Here is a 13,720-nt window from a genome sequence, read left to right on the forward strand (position 1 = left end):
TTCAGGTTTTTGACTGCCGTCTTTTGCAGAAAGCTGCCAGATGAAAAGGTTTTTCTTTTCTTTTCTGATAAGCCTCATTTTTAAGGAGTGACATTTGCAGAACAGTTGTACTGCACAAGGTCATGTAAGTCCAAAGGCCTACAGACTTCATTCATGAGTAGCCATCAGCAGACTCAGTGGGGGAAAAACATTACAGCAACACAACCCACTTAAATGGATGAATCCGCCAATTTTCTTGTCCCATAGTTACAGGCGCAGAAGGCATTTGAGTGCTTTAGTAAACATGGCAAATAATAAATAGAGCCTTTCAGCTAAGCAAACATTTGCATCATTATAAATAGGAAAAAGCTGCTGTGACCAAACTGTGGCACGGAAGAAACAACACCCAGGCATTTATGAAAAGGTGAGGGGTTTTTTTTAATTCATGCCATTTCAACAGGAGGTAAAACTATTTTGCCCACTCTATATTTTTAGGAAGATGAAATGTCCCTACTGGGCTTCTAAAAGCCAGCCCCTTATAAGAATGTGATTTCAGTGCCAGGGGGATCTTGACTCATAGAGGGAATTGCAGGAAGCTGTTTTACCATCAGAGGAGGAGGTCAGGCAGGTAGAGAGCAGTAATTTTGAAGCCAGCACTACACTTGAATATTTAAGACTCTAATTTCCTTCTTCTCATCTCCAGGGTAACTTCTTTTGCAGGGTACATTTTTAAATGGCTCCTGTGGCTTTTTATTCAATTTTTAATTACTCAAGTGTTCCAAGTCTTCATGTTGCATTCACCTGAGCAAGCATTTGGTTAGGAACATTTTAGCAGACTGGAAAGCTGAAGTAATGGGGGTGTGTGTGTGTGTGTGTGTGTGTGTGTGTGTGTGTGTGTGTGTGTGTGTGTGTGTGTGTGAGAGAGAGAGAGAGAGAGAGAGAGAGAGAGAGAGAGAGAGAAAGTAAGTGTGAGAGAGAGCAGCACAGCCATACAGGCAGGTATTGGGAACATGGTGGGCAATGTATTACATCCCAAGATGCAGGCACCATGGATCAGATGTTCCTGAACGGGAATCCCTTCCTGCCATATCGATGTATCAGTTAGGGTTTAAAAATAAAAAATAAAAGTAGGGGCAGCACTGCCCCAGGAAACATCAGAGAAAATAACTTGATTCTATGGTGTTGCCAGCAATAACATTTCAAACAGGATGAAATGAATCAGTATTGTTAAAACCAATGGGAATGTGCCTGCCAATATACCATGTGACCGTGAAAATAAATGTATTGGTACAACAGAGGTATGGAAAGAATGGGTATAACTGAGGTTCTTTTGGCAGCTGTGATAAGACCCTTACTTGAGCATCCCAGGTGCTGCAAAGAAGGGCTTCTGCTTTTTTTAAAACAAAGAAGGGCTCACCTGGGCCCAGATAGGCATAGGGGTGGCCACGCGGTCTGGTGAAACAAGGAGGGGTAGCTACCAGAAGTTCCCCTAATGGGCCAGTTTGGGCAATGGGGAGTGGGTTTCCCTGCTGGTCTGGTATTGGCTGGTACAAGGGAATTCTGATGGCACAGACACCAGACCGATTCAAGGCTCTGGTGGGTCCTGGGCAAAAACATAATAGTGGAGCCCTCTTCCTCCTCCCTCTCTCTCCCTTACCTCCCTCCTAAACAGGTCACACAATGTAATATAACGTAAATAAAACTGACTCACTAAGGTAATCTTGGTAGCAGTAAATAATTGAGCAGTGCTCAGGTAAACAAACAGCAAAACAATGAAAAGAGGGAGTGGCGAGGCAAGGGAAGCCTAAAGCTGAACTTCAAGACACTCTGCACATGCTCAGAGAAGAGAAAAAGCTGTCCACATTGTATGTGGAGGCTGCAATCCAGAGCAAGCCCCACACAGGAGGAAGGGAAGGAGGTTGCCGGGCTCAGGTGCGGAGGAGGTGGAGAGCTGCTGGTGCTTTGAAGGAACAGCCGCCACCACACATTTGAGGGTGCTGGCAGAAAGAGTGCCTCTGAGCTTAAGCAGAGTGCCCAGTGCATCCTGGCCAGGCTTCCTCACCTGACCTCTGTCAGGAGAGGTGGGTCTTGCTGAGGTGCTTGAGCTCCAGGATGCCATTGGGCCCTGTGCACCTTCAGGGGCATGGCCCTCTCAGGGTCCCAGAAGACATCTTGGAGCAGGACATTGAGGCGCAGGAGGGCACCCTTCTTCTCGTCAGGCGGCAGTGTCTAGCAGCATTTCCTGCAGGGGTGCCTCCTGCTCACTCAGCAACAACCCCTGATACAGGAAGAAGATGTGCTGTCCCAACAGCACCCAAGGCAGCTGCTGCCCAGCCTTCAGGGGAGCGGAGAGGAGGCCGACACACCCGCCAAAGGGTCCCATGGCTCTTCCCTGGATGCAGTGGCAGGGCTGTGGTGGGCCTTTAGGGACAGAATGTGGTATGCCAAGGACCTGAGCATCCTCTGTCTACTGTCCAACCTGACAGCTTGCCAGCCAAGAGCACCACCTGCGTGCACTGCACCACCGCCCCAGGCTGGCCTCGCCCTGGCAGCCCTAACGCTCCTGGCTGGCCAGCTGCTGTTGCTGCTGCTCTGGCCACTCCATCCCTCTCTTCATGTGGGGTCCTAAAGACAGTGGGTCCTGGGCAAACGTCCACTTTGCCCTCTCAATAAAGTGGCACTGTGCAAGTGGATAGGAAAAGGAGGGGTTGCATTCCAGTCTGCCTGCCCAGCTTAAAAACCAGAGAGTGCAGCCACCCACTCTCCCGTCTGCTGCTCGCCAGCACCCATCCTGTTTCTTCTTTACTAAATGAAGCATGACTGACTGACTACATTACATTAGGACTGCCAAAAGAGACCCTCATGCCTTTTATGTGGCCTTGCTAGATGGTGGAGGGGGAATATCACGCAGTTCAGCTGGGGCAACAACTGTTGCTCGCATTATTACCACTTAGGGATTTGGATTTAATGCCTTCCCTGAGGCTATGCACTGATTCATCTGATAAATGAATCAAGAGATCCAAATCTTGACTGTTCATTCTGCAGAAGAGCAGGGCTTCTTAAACATTTCTGTGGAGAGGCAAAAAGCAAGCTTCTGTTTCTAGACTGAAACAGAAACTCAGCATTCATTCTTGGTTGAAGCAGGAAATCATTAATCCCATTTTAGGAGTCTGCACACAAATATTTTTATTTCATGCCAACAGAAATCCACAGAGAGGTTGGGAATGTAACAGGGATGGGCACCGGCGGACAGGGGGATTCTCTGCTCAGGGTTTTTGAAGTTCCCTCACTCGGCTTCTATCTGGGTGGCATAACAGGAAGCTTTGGTTCACTGGGTAGAATCCCTGCACTTGCCAGGACAGTCATTTTATGAGTAAACACATCCTCCACAGTCTTTTGTGGTGCTACCTATGTACTTTTGAAAAACAGCACCTCCATCTACCAAGCATCAAATGGTGGAGACTTCCTTATGACTGGCTGGCAATCTGAAGGTAAAGCAAGCGCTGTGAATGCAGGCAGCCAACAGAGGTTGAGGTGCACACCACATGTTCCACACCACTCCTTATAAGACTGTGGATTTTTTTGGGGGGGGGGATCTTAAAAAGCAGCTGGTCAGGCCTGGCTTGCACATACAGTTGGTTTTACTCTTTTATCTCTAACACCAGGGCCCTGACTAAAATCAATCCTTCTCCAAAGCCGGTGTATGGAACAATACAGAAGTCACCACTCTTGTCAGTTGGAATCACTGAGCTTGAATGAGGGTGGGGTTTTAATCAGGACCATTGTGTGGCAGAAAAGGGTTTAACTCCCCACCTCCTGCACCACCGTTGCTGTCCTGGCAGGGAGAAGGGTGGGAGGAGAATCTGTTGCTTACATTTGAAAAACATTCATAGAATCTCAAGTCATATCTTTAGCAACCGATGGCTGGATAGCTCATTGGTTTATGCATCCTTGTGGCTATATCCACTGATGGAAAAGGCTTCAGGAGTTAACCTAGAGGCAAAATCCGGAGCTGGAGTCCTGAAGGCAGTTTGTGTCGTTCTGCCAACTCCTGCGACGTTGCTGGAACCAGTTGTATTGGCTCTTGCCTTTCCATTGGACTATTTCAGCGATGTGGAGAGGGGGGATCTGGTGTTTGGGTAACAGCCTATCCTCCATATTACTTTATCCAGGCTTCATGCTCTGGAGAGGACACTCCTCGATTCAGAGCATGTTACCATAGTCTCTGGAGACTGAAGGATGCCTATGTATGGAGCCAGACGTTGGGAATTCAATTCCCCCACTGTGCCTCCAGAAGAAGGGAAGGGTAAGCCACTTCTGAGAGCGCTCTACCTGGAAAACCCTGAAAAAGGTCACCATAAGTCAGAATTGACGTGATGGCACATGATGACCTTTAGCAACATGGCCTTGAGTTAGTGTTAGCAATTTGGTGTTAACCAGAGCTCAGAAAATTTATCTTTTGAGGCTACAGCTCCCAAAACTACTCCACTAATAACCATGCTGAATAGGGATTCTGGGAGCTGTAGTTCCAAATAAAATAACATTCCAAGCTCCAATCTTGGCTCAGGCAATTAATAGCACTGACTTAGAGGAGAAGATGAAAATGGAGGCTTTCGAAGACTAGGTGAGTGGTTGGCTTCTTGTCTTACCTGGCAGCTGCATTTCCCATTCCAGTCTGCCTAACATCTGTCAGAGTCTGAAGGCAAGCCAGCCACCTCCTCTTTCGGCAAGCTTCCATGTGCTAAGAGTAAAGGGATTGTGCATCTTGTCTTCAGGGGAGAACTGGGAAATTGCCAATAGCTGGGCTGAGTAAACTAGAAGGGTATGAATGAAATGTGAAGAAGCATCATAGTCAAACATCTGTATAAAGACTATTATAAGTAACTGGTACGAAATGAGAATTCCTCGACAGGGTACCCATAATTATACCCCTTTCAACTGTTTGCAAAAGCCTGTTCTGCAAATTTTTATGATCAGAACACATTGGAACATCAGTAGTACCTTTCATCTCATGCACATTCTTATTGGTATTTTCATCTTGTACAGGGATGGTTACCAGAGCGTCTTAGAAGCGAAGTATGCTGTCAGATTAATGATTAGTACCACTTCCTAAGCACATGACTTTGTGGGAGAAATACCTTGGTGGATGGATCCAATGTCCAGTTTATTCAACCACTGATGCAATGTGATGTGATTGCAGATGGATGAATAAGATGCTTTAAAGTGCCTTAAAGTGCCGCACTGTGGTTGGTTTGTACATGCACACACATATTGCTTGATTCCTCATAACTTGATCATTCAGTGACACTTGATGACTCAGAGCTGAGAACTGAGTTCGCTGAAAAGCACAAGGTGACGAGCACATATATGAATGTGGTGTTTGATCTATGACAGCTTAACTACACATTAAAGTGAGAGAGAAAAAAAACCCAAATCTTTGATGATGCCATCATCAGATTATGGTTATTCCTAGAATTCAGTTCAGCCCATTGCTTCTCATGCAATACTTATGCTTCTTACTGCACAGTGAACAGCCACAGACAAAGAAGAATCTATTATAAAAGAGGAGCTATGTAAAGATGCATCCTGGTGGAAAAGTTATCATTCAATTAAAATTTTCTTTTCTATTCTATTCCATTATTTTCTTCTCTGTAGCGTAGCTTCTGTAACACATAAGGCATCACACATCTCTTATTATTCATGCAATTTTCCACAGTCTCCATCCCACACATGTGAAAGGGAAGGATGGAATGCTGTATCGCCTGCCATTACCTCTTCCTTTACTTCCTCTTACCAGACATGCACACAGCTGCAGCAGTCCACCTGCATAAGGGGCAACGTTTAGACCAGAAGTATGCACATCTGATAGTCTGGCATGGTTCTATGTTGATAACAGAAGTGATTATTGTGAGAAGAGTTCTTCTGCTACTGTATCTATCCTGTTAAAAGACAGTTGCATCCTTTGTAATGTCATATAAATTGGATCACTGTCTTCTCTATTCACAAATGTTTGGGAACTGATTTTAATAACTAGTGCTGATGTTACAGTGGATCCTCTATTTACGGAATTAATCTGTATTGGAACGGTGGATGCAGGTCAAAAAATCTGTAGGTCGAGGCTCCATTGACCTACAATGCATTGAAAACTGATTAATCCGTAACTGGCCGTTTTTGTTCCATTTTGTTTTTTTCCCCGGTCTGTAGGTTGATTCTCTGGCTGCAAGTCCAACCTAAATTTTGCGGCCAGAGAAGTCTGTAACTCGAAAAGTCTGTAAGTGGAGCCATCTGTAAGTGGCGGGTCCACTGTATTGCCTGCTGTACTATCCACATTTTTTCTCAATAATCTCCTACAAGCTCAGTGGCTTTCTTGATATAACGCATGCCACTATATTATAGGCCAACATCCTCTTATATACACTGTACTACATCTTTGAAAGAGTACAATCATTGGCAGATGGAGATTTTTTGATAATTAAAGACTTCATCTTTGCATCCTGTGTCTCCCACACCTCCCACACAATGAAACTGATTACACAGAAGTTGGATAAGCTGCAGGATAGAAGTAGGGATGCTTTAATTCTTCCACAGGCATAACTAACACAACAGTACAGTGTTTTGAATTGTTGTTATGACGAACTGGTTCCATTCAAACAACATTCCTCATGATGAATCAGTAAAAAGGTGCATTAGAGCACCATTAGTACTGTACCTACAGCAGTGATCCCTTTAGCAAACTAGTAGGGCCTTCTGAATCTATTTCAGCTTTATTTGCTGTCTTAGCTGGAGGGCACATTTTTTAGCATTTAGATGCGACGATAAAGTGGACAGTAGGGCAAAGGTACAGCATGAAAGGAGCAAATTAGCAGGAGCAAGAGGAATTTTCTTAAGATGCACTGGGCTGAAAACAACAAAATGAAATTTAACATGGATGAGTGCAAAGTACTGCATCTAGGAAAAAGAAACCAAACACACAGTTACAAGATAGGGGCTACCTGGCTCATAAATACTAAAACCGAGAAGGCTTTTGCAATTGTCATAGACAACAAGCTGAATGTGAGCTGACAGTATGATGTGGCTACATAATAAACAAATGCTACTTTGCTCTGCTTTACTTTACTTTAGGCTGCATTAGTAGAACTATAGTTTCCAAATACCACGAGGTACTCATTCCCCTCTATTTAGCATTGGTCAGGCCTCATTTTCAGTATTGTGTCCAGTTCTGGACACTGCACTTGAAGAAGGATGCTGACAAATAGGAACAAGTTCAGAGGAGGGCAACAAGGATGATCGGGGGTGGTGGAAACCAAGCCCTGTGATGAAAGACTGAAAGAATTGCGCATGTTTAGCCTTGAGAAAAGAAGACTGGGGGGAAGTATGATAGCTTTTTTCAAATACTTGAAAGGCTGTCCCAGAGTGCAGGACACCAATAGGCTCAAGTTACAGGAAGCTAGATCTTGGTTGAATATCAGGAAAAACTTCCTAATTGTTAGAGCAGTTTGGCAATGGAACCACTTTCTTTGAGAGGTGCTGAATGCTACAACAGTGGAAGCATTCAAGAGAAATTTAGACAACCGCCTGGCAGATATCCTTTGATTTGTATTCCTGCATTGAGAAGAGGTTTGGACCCGGTGCTCTTATATCCCCCTTCCACCTTCATTATTGTATGACTCTATGTGCGGTATATGGTAGCTGAAATCCAATAGTAAGGGCAGGACTTGTTGTTGTTTAGTGATTAAGTCATGTCCGACTCTTCGTGACCCAATGGACCAGAGCATGCCAGGCCCTCCTGTCCTCCACTGCCTCCCAGATTTGGGTCAAAAAAGACAGGGCTAGATGGGGGAATTTGGAGCGATCTAGGATAAATTTTAAAGACCCTTCAGTGTCTATGTGATCTATTTTATCTTGCACTTGAGTGATTCCTCCATTCACGGGGGGGGGGGGGTTCTTGTTCCATTTAGAAGGATCCAGACAACATTTCAGATTGCTACATTTTCTTCCCCTTTTGATTATTGATGCTCCCTTCCCTGCCTTTGGAAGTGAATTAAGCAACCACCCAAACTGCAGAACAAGATAGTTAAGTGTCTTCCAGTCACACCACATAAACTGTAGCCCTAGCACTGTGGCAGAAAGGAGTGGAACAGTTCACAAATGGGGTGGGATGGATCAATACTCTTACTTAAAATTCATGTTGTTGCTGGAGAATAGGGCAAATCAAACTGCATGAAAAGTGAACCATGTAGTGAGCTATACGCAACTCTGATTGCTCCCCCCCCAGCTTCCAGTTAGAATAAACCCATTGAATTGGTGTGGATTTGGTTAGTTAATCCCTAAGAAAATTTAATTGATTCAATAAGCCTACACTGGTTGTGACTTACAACTGGATTTCAGCCACCAACACCAGTTGGGCACCTCTTCCAGCCTCCGCCAACACTTTCATCTGCAGACCTTATTCCTAGATTCTGTACAGGTGTGCAGGTTTCCATGCTTTCCTGTATAAATAGCTTTTCAAAGAGGCAGGAGTACCGTAAGTTGAAAGTGTGCACATCCTACATTTGACTCCTAAATAAGGAGCTTCCTTGTTCCTATTTATTAAAGTGGCATTTTGACCTTAAAGTCACTGTCCTAAATCTTACGATAACCCAGTCGTACATAACATGATGGCCCAATATGAAGTGCTGGTGCAGAGTCTGAGAATTTAGTTATGAAGAAGGAACGTATGTTCAAAATCACCTTTTGTTTGTTCAGAATTCCCTCTTCAGAAACAGCCCGGTGCTGTTTTGGAACATTTCATGATGGTCTGCAAAAAATCATTCATAACTACTGTCTCCGTCATGTTCAACCAGTGCAGCCATGCCACGTGAGTCATTGTACTGTCATTACTGGAACTGACATTTTGGACAAGAGCTACTCTAGGGGAAACTGTTCCTACCGGATCCACTCCTAGCTTTATTTGGCTCACAGCACTCATGTTCATTCTGAATAAAGCTTTGATTTTAAGACTTAACTGTTGCTATATGCTTTTGTTCACAACTTAAATAGTAGTAAAACCTTCTCAGAAGCAGGCAATGGTAGCACAAAAGAGATGTTTCCATTGTGGGATGATGAACTGTGGACAATTACCTTTCAGATGCTAAGAGGAACACTGCTCAAGACTGCAAACCTACTGCTTCCACTTGGCAGCAAAAAAATAATACATGAAACCATCTTGATCAAAGAAAAGGTGACAACTGCTGTGTCTCAGCTTTCAAATCTGCATGCTTACTTTGTAGTTGGATAGGTTTCCAATTCAAGTCAACAACTGTTGACGAATCTCCTTTTGTAAAACACGGTAACCTTAAACAACTGCTGTCAGCCTAATGCTCCTAGTGTTACACACATTCCTTTCCTCCTTAAATGAGCTTTCTCACATACACTGGCAGAAAATCATCCTGTGTTTAGAGGTTAATAAGTCTATGTGAGGGCATGAACTTTTGGGGCAACAGCCTTCTTCATAACGGTTCCTTTAAAGTTGCAGTTTAAATATCCATGTAAACATCATTTTAAAAAAGATCTGGGTCACATGGATATTTTATCCTATATAAAACTGGCTTTTGTTCCTACATCAGTGGTAGTGTATCTGCAAGGCAAAAAATTAAATGTGAATAATCTTTCTATCACTGCATGTATCATTCCCTACTTTTGCCCTTGTCTAAGTCCCTGCAAAAAATGTGCTTTTCTTTACTATATTGCTCCGTATCATTGTAAAGATGTTCATATCCTTCAGTATTCAAATGCACACTATTGTGCGGAATACTGAAGGATATGAGCATCTATCTGTACAAGGAAAGCAGAATGCTTCCAGACATACCGTGTTATTTTGACTTTTCTCCACATGAAAGATATTTTGTGAAAGTTAAAAAAAAAAAAGACAGAAGGACACGGTGAGAAAACACAGGAGAGTTAGAAGTAGAAGGCAATAGGATCTGGACACCACACAAAAACCTGGGAAAGAGAATGATTACATGATAATATGGTGGAAGTCTTTTCTGCCTGAGCTTTCTATAGGGCAAAGATCATGGCAACAAGAGGAAGAGGAGAACAGTATGACATTGCAGTACCAGCCATAAGTGGGAATGTTCAAATAACTGCTGAGTATAATCAAAGGAAATAAAAAAGTGAATAAAAGGAACTATAGGGAGCGAGGCATTTACTGATTAGAATTAAATAAAAGTTTAGTTAGTTTTAATGTATAATTATTGTGTTTCTAATTCTATTTGTTTTAATTCCGTGAGCCACCTTGAGTCCCCTTATTGAGAGAAAGGCAGACTATAAATAAGATAAGCAAACAAATAGAAGGTTGTTGTGATGGAAAACCTCAGGTTTTCCATGCTCAGGATCCCAATAGGACCAGGCCTCAAAAAATACAGTGCGGCGATACACAATGATGGTACTGTACTGTATCCCTATAGCCAGTTTGACTGAATCTTAAAAAGAAAGAATATGGTAAACTCTATAGCTGGATTTGTTTACTGTCTACTGATTAGGACTAAATTCCTTTCCTTCACACAATCGGCAAATAATTGTTGGGAAAGAGAAGCATGCAAAGAGATGGAAGTTGATCAGTGGAAGACCCGGAAGGAAGGAAGGAAGGAAGGAAGGAAGGAAGGAAGGAAGGAAGGAAGATTCTTCATGATGCTGAAAGGAAGCCATTCCACTTTACAGAAAGAGCTTTAAGGTGAAGCAGAATATTCAGAAGAAAGAAGGATAGCAATACATGTAAGTGACAGCAGCAATGCGATTTTTTAAAACGGCAGAGGAAGAAAAGTCAAAATGCAGGGTGAGGAAAACAAAAGGAGAAAAGAAAGACCAGCTCTCAGCAACATAATGTTAATGCAATTTGATTCAGATCTTGCTAACTTTGCTGTAGCAGATGTTCTCTGGACCGGTGTGCTTGAGGGAAAAGAGAATGCGGTACTGTGGTTGCTGTGGGGATTTGAATCTTTCTGGGCTTTAATATAGCTTCAGAGGCTATATATATTTAAACAACATGCCTATGTACGTGGTGTTGCTATGAATCGACTTCTCTGAACAGCTGGTGGCTGTTTGATCAGCAAGCTGGAGTGCAGTCTTTTTAGGTCAAGCAAGGGTGATTTTAATTGCAAAAATGCATTATTATTATTTTTGACTGCAATACTGCTGGGGAAATTCTCCCCCACTCTTTTGTCTGTGAATGTGCAACAGATGGGAGGAAATGCCATTTAAAAATATCAGAGCACCATGTTGGAAAGCACTAAGATATGGATAAAATACACTGAATCATTTATCTGTTTAGTACATTGAGCTTCACATTTTCATCCTAGTTTTACTTTGGGTTTCACCCCTTTTCTTTCACATGTGAAATCTTGCAGTAACAATAAAGGTCCTAACATCAATTCATTTGTGATCTCCACAAGACAGGGATTAGTGAAACTGCTCAAGCTAGTCCTCTGGGTTCTCCAATGAAAGGGTTGGCAGAGGAGTAGGGAACATATCTGCTAGGATGCATAGGAACCCTGCTAAATGGAACACACTGCCTCCACCATGTTCCTTGCCCCACCTTTTCTCCTTGTGCTGATATTGTACTTTCCTTGATCTCAGAGATCTCAGGCTCATTGCCCTTGATATGCTGGTGTAGTGCCAAAATGCTAGTGCAACTCCAGGTTGAGCCAGCATATGGAGATTTGATTTTGATCCCATCTCTTCCTGTGGAGCTGGAGAAGGATCAATGTTTCAAGGAGACATGGGTCATTTTATCATCATCACCATAATTGTCATCTTAGAACTACGGAGCTGGAAGGGACTGCCTGGATCATTGAATCCAGGCCCTACCAAGGAGGCACAGTGGGGAATCAAACTCCCAACCTCTGCCATTTTGTATGGTCTCAAGTATAGATTAGGAATCAGAACTATGCACACCTCAGTGTGCTGGCATAAAAAAGATGCAGCTGTTCTTAAACATCTGGTTCTTAATGATTCTGTGTGTATATATTCACATATTCACATATGTGAATTGTATATATAAAATTCCACTGTTATATTTCTGTGGTTTCCTCATTAGGTAAAAGAATTTGACTCTGACAAGCCATCAGATTCCAATCAAAGAACTCTTGGCAGCTTGTTTTTCACACCATTTGAAAATCTTTGCCAAATCCTAGCTCAGTATCAAAGTCTGGAGTTTTTGTTGCTATGCCCTTTCTTTCAGCAATCAGGGTGTGTGTTTTCGACTGAGTAGATTGTTTTGTTTGCAGCTGCTTTTTAGTGTGGAATTCAAAACAGCTTTTGTGACCTAGGTCCTTGAGAATTAAGGATGTATCTGACATGATCTGTGTGTTTCATTAAAATAATGGAACATGGGTTACCCAGTGAACCTGTAGTGATGGCCAGTTTCTTGCTGCATTAGTAGCAGCAGCAGCAGCATAAGCCAGGGTACTCTGTCTCCTATTAATGAAATCTCATTTGAGCCAGCTCTGCAAGGAAGGACCAACATCTTCCTCTAGAGCCTCCGAAACCATAAAATGTGCTTTTAGTTTAATAGCTAGAAGAATGGTTTTTGGAAAACTCAAACAGAGCTGATGATGTTACTATAAAAATACTGTTACAACTGGTCTACTTCCATCTGTACAGTATTAAAAACCTCTCTCCACCGATATCTGTGCAATGGTTTGTCACGTACCCCCATCAGTTATTTCATGCTGGCATTCCAGATTTTGCTGTAAATGGTCATTTAATTTTTCATTATTTTAAAAATAAACATAGGCTGCTTCTCTGCTGCTGTGACTACAGGGTTATTATTATTAATTACCCTTTTAAAAAAATTCAGATTTTACCAAAGCTTTACCTTGGGGCTAGGTTGGTAAGTATTTCCTCATTAAAAGACTTGGCAGCCACACTCACTCCTGCAGGCCAACATCAATAGTTACAACAGCCCTCGTGTGTTTATACAGATTTCTGCCGTTCCACGGTTATGAAGTTTAAAAGTTTGACATAAGGGAACTGTGTTTATGTTTGAGAAGTGCATTTTTGTAGTGCTTACTTTGTGGAGTTAAATTATGTCAAACACCATATGACAGACAGGGGAGGAGGGATAGAAAGAAAACAGGCATTGCATTGCAGACTAAAGGAAATGAGAGTTTTGTGAAGGTTTTTTTTGAATCATATCGAAACACACACACACACACACACACACACACACACACACACACGAGTTGACTTTTGAGGGGTGGTGGCCGTAGTTGTGGAACACTGGAACATAAATGACAAAGAGTTGTGTGGCACCTTAAAGACTAACAAGTTTCATTTGATATAAAGTGTTTTCTGCCCTATCAGTTTATCAGGTGCAAACAGGCTATAGTCCACAAAGGTTTGTGCCAAATAAAGCTTGTTATTTTTAGAATTAAAGATGGGTATCTGGCTGTGGAGCCAGAAGCGGGGGAGTTTGATACTTGTCCAGGGTGTGCAGAGCCAGCCTCTGTAGCCTTGGGCGATCTGCAGAGTGCCCCCAGAAGAAGAGATTGATAAACTACTTCTGAGTACTTTATACTGTACTTAGAAAATCCTGAGAAGAGTCGCCATAAGTTGGCATTGACTTAACAGCATGTAATTATTAATAAATAGTTTTAAATCTGCCACAACAGCAAGTTTTGCTGCAACAAAATAACATGGCTACCCCACTGGAAATTTCTGAAACAAATGCAAACATCATTGTGTCTAAGATTCAGAGGGG

The sequence above is a fragment of the Pogona vitticeps genome, chromosome 2 (assembly GCF_051106095.1).
Source record: "Pogona vitticeps strain Pit_001003342236 chromosome 2, PviZW2.1, whole genome shotgun sequence".
NCBI lineage: Eukaryota > Metazoa > Chordata > Lepidosauria > Squamata > Agamidae > Pogona > Pogona vitticeps.